This window comes from Pinus tabuliformis, chromosome 3_2, assembly GCF_031772625.1.
Source record: "Pinus tabuliformis cultivar Carrire ecotype Pingquan chromosome 3_2, CPIR1, whole genome shotgun sequence".
NCBI lineage: Eukaryota > Viridiplantae > Streptophyta > Pinopsida > Pinales > Pinaceae > Pinus > Pinus tabuliformis.
Genome location: NC_142302.1, coordinates 550748662 through 550759101, shown reverse-complemented (window position 1 = coordinate 550759101; position 10440 = coordinate 550748662).

Below are 10440 nucleotides of genomic sequence, written 5' to 3'. Positions count from 1 at the left end.
TTTTAGCATGGCCATGCTAACTTATGCTTTGGTGTTTTATTTTTCTTGTTTGTTTTTTGAGTTTATTTACTTTTGTTGATTTTTTTTTTGATTCAATGGGTGGGGAAATTAAGGAAGAACTTAACAACCCATTGTGTGGGTTTATGGCTTATGCAGAGTCTAAAAGTGTAGTTTGAAAATGCGAATGAGGTATTTATGGAGGAATTTTCTTGTTTATGGAGAAAGGCGAAATATGTATGTATGGGGGAACTTACTTGTTTGTTACTAAATTATATGGTTTCATGCCCATTTTAATTGAACTAATTTGTTTCTTCGTCTTTATATCATGTATGTTTGTTGACATTTTATGCAATACAGATTGAGAAAGGTGAAGGACCACCAGTGAAACTGTCGAATATATTTTTCTGATGAGAGACACCATAACAAAGGTATAATTGAAAGCATATTATATTATTTGATAATTGTTTATAGTGCTATAATGTAGGTAAAGGAGGGTGGAGGAGCATTGATAAAACTACATAAATATTTTTATGTGAGAGACTTGCAGATGTGTAGGAGCCCACAAGTTTAGTGGACAAAGGCGAATGAGGTATGTATGGAAAAATTTACTTGTTTATGGGCAAAGGCGAAAGAGGTATGTATGAGGGTACAAACTTGTTTGTTGCTAAATTATATGGTTTTGAAGCCTATTTTAATTATTTATTTGTTGATTCATTATTATATCATGCGCGCTTGTTAAAATTTAAATGCAAAAAAAAATCAAGAAAGGCAAAGGACCACTGGTGAAACTACTAAGTATATTTATGTGATGTGAGACACCATAGAAAAATTATAAATGAGTGCATATTATATTAGTTAGAAATTTTTATATAATGAATGACATGCAAATGTAGGTAAAAGAAGATGGAGGAGTGTTAATGAAACTACAAAAATATTTTTGTGAGAGATACTTGCATATGCGTAGAAGAGTGTAGAGCCAGAAGGCGAGAAAGCGAGGTCAAGAATATCTTCTCATTTTAATACAATAATTCTTCTTTTTCTTTTATAGTTGAGGAATTATGATTTTTGGTGATTACATAGGATGTACTTTTGCATAATATTGTTGAGAAGACATTTTCTTTTCATTCATGACATTCTCATAATATATTGAAGTGTCTATTTTGATTTTTATTTGGTACATTGATTGGGAAATTATGGTACGTGCTAATAACATATGATTCTATAGGTGTAATGGGTAAAGGTTAATGTTGTGATGTACGTATTGTCCCAATTTTTATTTAAATTTGATCAAACTTACATTATTATCCACTTGTTTAATCATTGAATGCAATGATGTAGGTAAATGAATGTGGGAGATCATTGATGAAACTATTGAAATAATTTCATGAGAGAGACATTATAGTAGAGTGGAAAGGCAAAGGAGGAGGTCAATTTTATTTGGGTGTGAAATTCATGTATGATATGCTATGTAATATTGCGTGTTTCAAATACTATAGTTTTCTCCCTCCTTATTTAAGATTTATGATTTTTGGTGTTCGAATAAGATTACTCATAAAATTTTCAGTTTGCATTTCAGATTCTCGTAAGATATTTTGATATTTGTTTCATAATTTTCATAATATTTCATGTGCACTTAATATTTTTTAGAATATTTTCAAGTGTCTATTTAATACTTATTTATTTTTTGGTGTGCAGGCCCCCTTGGTTGGTCATGGATGCTTTTGGCAGTTGCAGTGAAAACTTTGTCTATTATTTGAGTTTTTATGTTTTACTTTTGTTATTTTCGTTGTATTTTTTTATTGTTGGTCTTTTTTGTTTCTTTTTTTATTTTATTTTGTTTTTTTAATGTTGTGTCTCTTATATCTTTGTATCTATTAGAATGTCCATGCTAACGTATGGTTTGGTATTTTGGTTTTCTTGTGTGTTTTTTGATCTTATTTTCTTTTGTTCATATATATATATATATATATATATATATATATATATATATATATATATATATATATATATATATATATATATCTATATGGATTCAATGGATGGGGAAATTAAGAAAGAACTTAACAACCCATTGTGTGGTTTTAGAGATTTTGTGAAGTCTACAAGTGTAGTGGGCAAATGCGAATATGAAGGCATTTACTTGTTTATGGGGAAAGGCGAAAGAGGTATGGGTGAAATTGTTTGTTGCTAAATTATATGGTTTCATGCCCATTTTAATTAAACTAATTTGTTGTTTCATCTTTATATCATGTAGGTTTGTTGATATTTTGTGCAATATAGATCCAAAAATGTGAATGATCACCAATAAAACTGTCGAATATATTTGTCTGATGTGAGGCACCATAGCAAAGGTATACTTGAATGCATATTATATTATTTGAGATTTGTTTATATAATGAATGATACATAAATGTAGGTAATGGAAGGTGGAGGAACATTGATAAAACTATAGAAATATTTTTGTGTGAGAGACTTGCAGATGTGTAGAAGCCTACAAGTGTAGAGGGCAATGGAAAATGAGGTATGTATGAGGAAATTCACTTGTTTTTGGGAGAAGGTGAAAGAGGTATGTATGAGGGAACGAACTTGTTTGTTGCTAAATTATATGGTTTGATGTCATTTTTAATTTAACTCGTTTGTTGATTAATTATTATATCATGTGTGTTGAAATTTAGATGCAATACAAATCAAAAAAGGTTGTGGACGATTGATGAAGTTACTACATATATTTCTATGAAGTGAGACACCATATTAAAGGTATAATTGAATGCATATTATATTATTTTGAATTTATTTATGTAATGAATAACATGGAAATGTGGGTAAAGGAAGGTGGAGGATCATTGATGAAACTAAATAAGTAATTTTGTGAGATACTTGCAGATGTGTAGCAGAGTGTAGAACCGTAATGGAAGTTCACGGATATCATCTCATTTCAATATAATGGTTCTTGTTTATCCTTATTTATTTAATAATTACGATTTTTGGTGATTGTATAAGATGTAGTTGTGCATAATATTGCTGAAAAGACATTTTTCTTTCATTTATGATATTTTCCTAATATATTTAAGTATTTTGATTTATGTTTAGTATATTGAGTGGAAAATTAGGGTATGTCCTAATAACCCATGATTCCATATGTGTAGTGGGCAAAGATGAATGTTGTGGGATATGTATGGTCTCATACGTGTTTTTATTTAAATTTGAGCCAACTTACATTATTAGCCATTTGTTTAATTATTCAATGCAATGCAATGTAGGTAAATGAATGTGGGGGATCACTGATGAAACTATTGAAATATTTTCATGAGAGGGACATTGTAGTAGAGTGCAGAGGAAAAGGTGGAGGTTTTATTTTGGTGTGAAATTCATGTATGATATGATATGTAATATTTCTTGTTACAAATTATATAATTTTCTCCATCCTTATTTAGTATTTATGGTTTTGGTGTTTGCATAAGATGTACTTTGTAGTGCATTAGTTTATTCATAAGATTTTCAATATGCATTTAAGATTATCATAAGATATTTTGATATTTGTTTCATATTTCTCATAATATTCCATGTGTATTTAATACTTTTTAGAGTATTTTCTAGTATCTATTTAATACTTTTTTATTTTTTGGTGTGCAGGGTCCCCTTGGTTGGACATGAACACATTTTGCAGTTGTTGTGCATATTGTATTTATTATTTGAGTTTTTATGTTTAGTTTTTGTTATTTTGATTGTGTTTTCCTATTATTGGTCATTTTTGTTTTGTTTCTTAAATGTTGTGGCTGTTATATCTTTGTATTTTCATTATATTTTTCTATTGTTGTTTTATTTGGTTTTTTAATGTTGTGGCTCTTATATCATTGTATTTATGAGCATGGCCATGCTAACCTATGGTTTTCTTTTTATTTTTATTTTTATTTTGGTGTGTCCTTTGAGCTTATTTTCTTTTGTTCGTATTTTTTCCTGGATTCAATGTGTGGGGAAATTATGGAAGACCTCAACAACCCATAATGTGGGTTTAGGGTTGATGTAGAGTCTACAAATGTTGTGGGCAAAGACGAATGAGGTATGTATGGAAGAATTTATTTGTTTATCGGGCAAGGCGAAAGAGGTATGCGTGGAGTTACTTGTTTTTTACTAAATTATATGGTTTCATGCACATTTTAATTGAACTCATTTGTTGTTTTATCATTATATCATGTATATTTGTTGAAATTTAATTTAATACAGATCAAGAAATGTGATGGACTATTAGTGAAACTACTGAATATATTTGTGATGTGAGGCACCATAGAAAAGATATGATTGAATGCATATTATATTATTTAGATTTTATTTATTTAATGAGTGCTTTGCAAATGTAACGAAAAGAAGGTGGAGGAGCATTAATAAAGCTACTGAAATATTTCTATATGAGAGACTTGCAGATGTGTAGGATTCCACAAGTGTAGTGGGCAAAGGCAAATGAGGTATGTATAGGGAAATTTACTTGGTTATTGGCAAAGGAGAAAGATGTATGTATGAGGGAACTTACTTTTTTGTTACTAAATTATAGATTTTTGATTCGCATTTTCATTTAACTCATTTGTTGATACATTATTATATTTTTGTTGAAATTTAGATGCACTACAAATCAAAAAAGGTGAAGGGCCATTGGTGAAACTACTGAATATATTTTTGTGATGTGCTGACACCATAACAAAGGTATGATTGAATGCATATTATATTATTTGGGATTTATTTATATAATGAATACTATGCAAATGTAGGTAAAGGAAGGTGGAGGAGAATGGATGAAACTACATAAATAGTTTTGTTCGAGAGAGTTGCAAATATGTAGGAGAGTGTAGAGCCATAAAGCAAGTTCATGGATATCTTCTCATTTCAATACAATGACTCTCCATTCTCTTTTTTTGTTGATGAATTATGATTTTTGATGATTGCATAAGATGCATTTTTGCAAAACATTGCGTAGATGACATTTTGTTTTCATTTATGATATTCTCATAATATGTTTGAGTGTCTATTTTGATTTATATTTCTTACATTGAGTGGTAAATTAGTGTGGGTCCTAGCAACCCATGATTCCATAGGTGTAGTTGGTAATGGTGAACGTTGTGGTGTATGTATGGTCCCATATGTGTTTTGATTTAAATTTGAGCCATCTTACATTATTAGCCATTTGTTTGATTATTGAATGCAATGCAATGTAGGTGAATGAATGTGGGGGATCATTGATGAAACTACTAAAATATTTTCATGAGAGAGACATTGTAGTAGAGTGCAGAGGCAAAGGTGGAGGTCAATTTTCTTTTGGTGTGAAATTCATGTATGATATGCTATGTAATATTTCTTGTTGCAAATACTATAGTTTTCTCCCTCATTATTTAGGATTTATGATTTTTGGTGTTTGCATAAGATGTACTTTCTAGTGCATAAGATTACTCATAATTACTTATAATATTTTCAGTTTTCATTTAAGTTTCTCATAAGATGTTTTGATATCTATAAAATATTTCTCATTATATTTCATGTGTATTTAATATTTTTAGAATATTTTCTTGTCTTTGTTTAATAGTTATTTATTTTTTTGTGTGAAGGGTCCCCTTGGTTGGCCATGGATGCATTTGGCAATCACAATGCATAGTCCATCTCTTATTTGAGATTTTATGTTCTTTTGTTTGTTATTTTTGTTTTGTTTTTCTATTGTTGGTCATTTTTGTATTATTCTGTTTTAAAAATTAATGGCTCTTAAATCCTTCTAATTTCGTTGTGTTTTTCTATTGTTATTTTATTTTGTTCTTTTACTGTTGTGGGTCTTATATCTTTGTGTTTGTGAGCATGGCCATGCTAATTTATGGTTTGGTATTTTGTTTTTCTTGTTTTTCATTTGAGCATTTTTTTCTTGGATTCAATGGGTGGGGAAATTAAGGAAGACCTTAACAACCCATTGCATGGGTTTAGGGCTGATGCAAAGTCTACAAGTGTAGTAGGTAAAGGCGAATGAGGTATGTATAGAGGAATTTACTTTTTTATGGGGAAAGGTGAAATAGGTATGTATAGGGGAACGAACTTGTTTGTTACTAAATGATATGATTTCATGCCCATTTTAATTGAACTCATTTGTTGCTTCATCATTATATCATGTATGTTTGTTGAAATTTAGTGCAATACAGATCAAGAAAGGTAAAACACCACTGGTGGAACTACCAAATATGTTTGTGTGATGTGAGACACCATAGCAAAGGTATAATTGAATGCATATAATATTATTTGAGATTTATCTATATAATGAGTGCTATGGAAATGTAGGTAAAGGAAGGTGGAGGATTATGTGATGTGAAACACCGTAGCAAAGGTATAATTGAATTTATATTATATTATTTAGGATTTATCTATGTAATGAGTGCTATGAAAATGCAGGTAAAGGAAGATGGAGAAGCATTGATGCAATTACAAAAATATTTTTGTGTGAGAAACTTGCAGTTGTGTAAAGAGTTCATGAGTGTAATGGCCAAGTGAGAATGAGGCATGTATGGGGAAATTTAATCTTTTATGAGAAAAGACAAAAGATGTTTGTTTGAGGGAACGAACTTGTTTGTGATTAAATTATATTGTTTTGATATTGATTTTAACTTAACTAATTTGTTGATTTATTATTATATCATGCAAATTTGTTGAAATTTAGATGCAATACAGATCTAGAAGGGTGAAGGATCACTAGTAAAATACTAAATATCTTTTTGTGATGTGAGACGCTATAGAAAATGTATGATTGAATGCATATTATATTATTTGAGATTTTTTATATAATGAATGTTATGCAAATGTAGGTAAAGGAAGGTGGAGGAGCATTTATGCAGTGAGAGACTTGAAAATGTGTAGGAGAATGTACAACCAGAAAGCAAGTTCAATGATATCTTCTCCTTTCGATACATTGGTTCTCCTTTCTCCTTTCTTTTTTAGGAATTGTGATTTTTGGTGATTGCAGAAGATGTACTTTTGCATAATATTTCTTAGAAGACATTTTGTTTTCATTTATGATATTTTCATAATATATTTAAATGTCTATTTTGATTTCTATTTGGTACATTGTGTGGGAAATTAGGGTAGGTCCTAACAACATTTGATTCCATAGGTGTAGTGGATGAAAGAAAATGTTGAGGTGATATGTATGGTTACATGTGTGCATTTAAATTCGAGACATCTTACATTATTTGCCATTTATTTAATTATTGACCACAATGTAATGCAGGTAATATAATGTGGAGAAATCACTAGCTAAACTATTGAAATGTACTTGTAGGAGAGATTGCAGTAGAGTGCAAAGGTAAACACAGATAGAGGTGAGTTCTCTTTTGGTGTAAATATCCATATATGATCTACTATTTACTTATATATGATCCTCCCTCCTTATCTATTTAAGGTTTATGGTTTTTAGTATTTGCATAAGATGTACTTTCTAGTGCTTATTCATAATACCTCACAACATTTTGTGTGTATTTAATATTTTTTCATAATGTTTTGTTGAGTGCAATGCAATATAGATAATGGAATGTGGAGGACCACTAATGAAACTACCGAGAATATCTTTATGAGATAGAGATTGTAGTAGAGTGCAAAAAATACAAAGGTAGAGGTGAGTTCTTTTTTGGTGCAAAATCCATATATGATTTGTTAAGTAATCATTTTCATTTCAAATACAACATTTCTCTTTCTTTATCTATTTAGGGTTGATTTTTAGTGTTTACATAACCTGTACTTTCTAGTGCATAAGATTACTTGTAATATTGTTGGTCTCTAATTAAGATTTCTCATAAGATATTTTGATATTTGTTTCATGTTTCTTACAATATTTTGTATATTTAATATATTATTCATGATATTTTTTGGTGTGCAGGGTGTTCTTGGTTGGCCATCGACGCATGTTGGGATTGCAGATCAATGTCCCCATCTATTGTTTCTTTTTGTTTGCTTGTTTTTTTTGCTATTGTTGGTTACATTTTTTTATTATTGTTGTGGTTTTTATTTATTTATTTAACTTTTACATTTTTTTTTTGGAGCATGGCCATGCTAATTTGTGACTTGATATTTTATTTTTCATATGTGTTTTCTCATTTATTTTTCTTACATACGTTTGTTTTTCTAGGGTTTAGTGGGTGGGGAAATTAAACAAGTTTTTACAACCTTTATTGTGGGTCTAGTTCCAAAGGTGTAGTGAGCAAAGATGATGGAGGTATGTATTGAGGAATTTACTTGTTTGTTAGTACATAATTATATGGTTTCATGCTTGTTTTAATTTAACTCATTTGTTGCTTCATAATTATATCATTTGTTTAAATTAAATGCAATGTAGGTTAAGGAAGGTGGAGAAGCACTGATGAAGTCATTGAATATCTTTGTGTGAGAGAGACGTGGGACATTAGCAATGGTAGTAGCCATGGCATAAAGGGTAAGTTATCAGTTATCTTCTAGGATAGAGGGTGAGCTTCTTTTTTTGTTTTTGTTTTTCCACTAACATTGCTCTTATTTGTTTGCATTTGTGAGCATGGCTTCCTAAACCAAGTCAAATATCCCAAATAGTAGTAACAACCCCACCTTAAAATGTGCCCTTCTAGAAGAGTTAATCAAGATAGATAAGATATGTGGACAACTCACCAACATGAGAAGATGTGTAAGTCAAGCCTCCTTCATATGCATGGATATGTGAGTCTTTCAACCTTTCAAGTAAACAATCTTCAATTGAATGCATGGGATTATGTGCAAATAATCCTTTTCTAGTGAATAATATGTAGTAAATGATGGACGATAACATGTTGTAACTAAATACAATGTGCCAATTGGAAATGCCAAAATAGGTAGCCCCAGTTAGCATAAAAAATGTGCATAAGTGCCAAAGTAGGTATCCCTAGTTAGCATAAACAATGTGCATAAACTATGTAGCATGAAGCCATAGGTGTTGTCAATAAGTATAAACAATGTGCATAAACTATATATCCTTAACCCATCTTCTTCAAACCAGCTGTTGTTTTTCAATTCTACGAGTAATGTTTGCTAGACGTTTTCTTTTTAGACACCTTTAATCTCATCAAATAGGTTGATCTTCTTATTTGTGTAAAAAAGTACTGCCTAGGCTTGTTGCTGCAAAATCTAGTAGGTCAAGTGAATGGACTCATCAAGCAAGGGTCAAACCCTATGGCACAATGAGGCAGGGTTGCCACTGTTACCTCAACAACCTTCCTCCTACCGTATAATGGGATTTCAACCACAAGGGAGGCTTCCCTATGCCACCTACAAGGTATTCTGATACTATGGCTCAAGATGATTTTTTTTGGAGATCTTGAGATAGGTAGAGGCCTTGGCAGGGCCTAAGATGACCAAGATATTCAAAGTTAGGGTTCAAGCTCTCTAAGGTTAGACTAATGACAAGGCTGCTATAAGTTAGGGTTTGAATAATGTTCAATATCAGGGCATGAAATGGCATATAGCAACCTTAGAAAAATCCTTAAAATGATATTCAACAAGAAAGGAACAAAAGGTTTCCATTAGAGACTAAGGCTAATGCAAGAAAAAGGGTTTTAGGGTTGTTAGATATGTGCAAACAACAATAAATATAGATGACGTCATCCCTTCTAGGTTGTGAAAGACAAATTATGATGCTATATTTTGCTTTTATATTGTTTATGTAAATTATCCTACAATTTAGAGCCACCCCTATGCAATAAAATAACACATTAAGCACAAATCTGTTTTTAAAACCCTAGCAACTGCCGTAGCCATTTAGGAGAGAGAGGGTTTAGGGAAATTTAATTTAGTTTCAAGGTTGATTAACACACTTATAGAATAGTGCCTTAACTTACAAGGGAAAATGGAGCCTTAATGAAGTTAAATTCTATGGAAGGATCTTGATGCAGTAAGGGGGGATGCTTTAGGGCATCCACTTGTAAAACCCTAGCTACTATTCTTGTGAAGGGAGAAATTAATTATAATATTTTCACATTAGGAGTTTCCTTATAGGATATTAAGCAATTTTACATGCAATAATGAAGCAAAATTTCACCAATGATAAGCATTTAGACATGGAGAAATAAAAACCCTATTTAAAGCATTTAAAGCATGCAAAATATCAATAATCAACAATACACTTACAAAATATTCCACAATAGCTCTTCTTTCAATCCCAAAATAATGTCTCCAAGCAAAAATCACATCTAAGAACAAGTTACATCCATAAAATGCCCAAGTAGCGAATACGAAAACAAGTCACTCTCTTTTTAGAGAGGTCAAATTTACATGTGTGATGATGAAAATGGAAGTGAGGGGAAGGCTCTATTTATATGAGCCTTCCTCCACTCATTAAAACTACTAAATACAAGTTAACTTTCAAGTTTTATACAAGAAAAAGGTTACAAGTCAACCTCATAGCTCCAAAATAAGACAAATGTG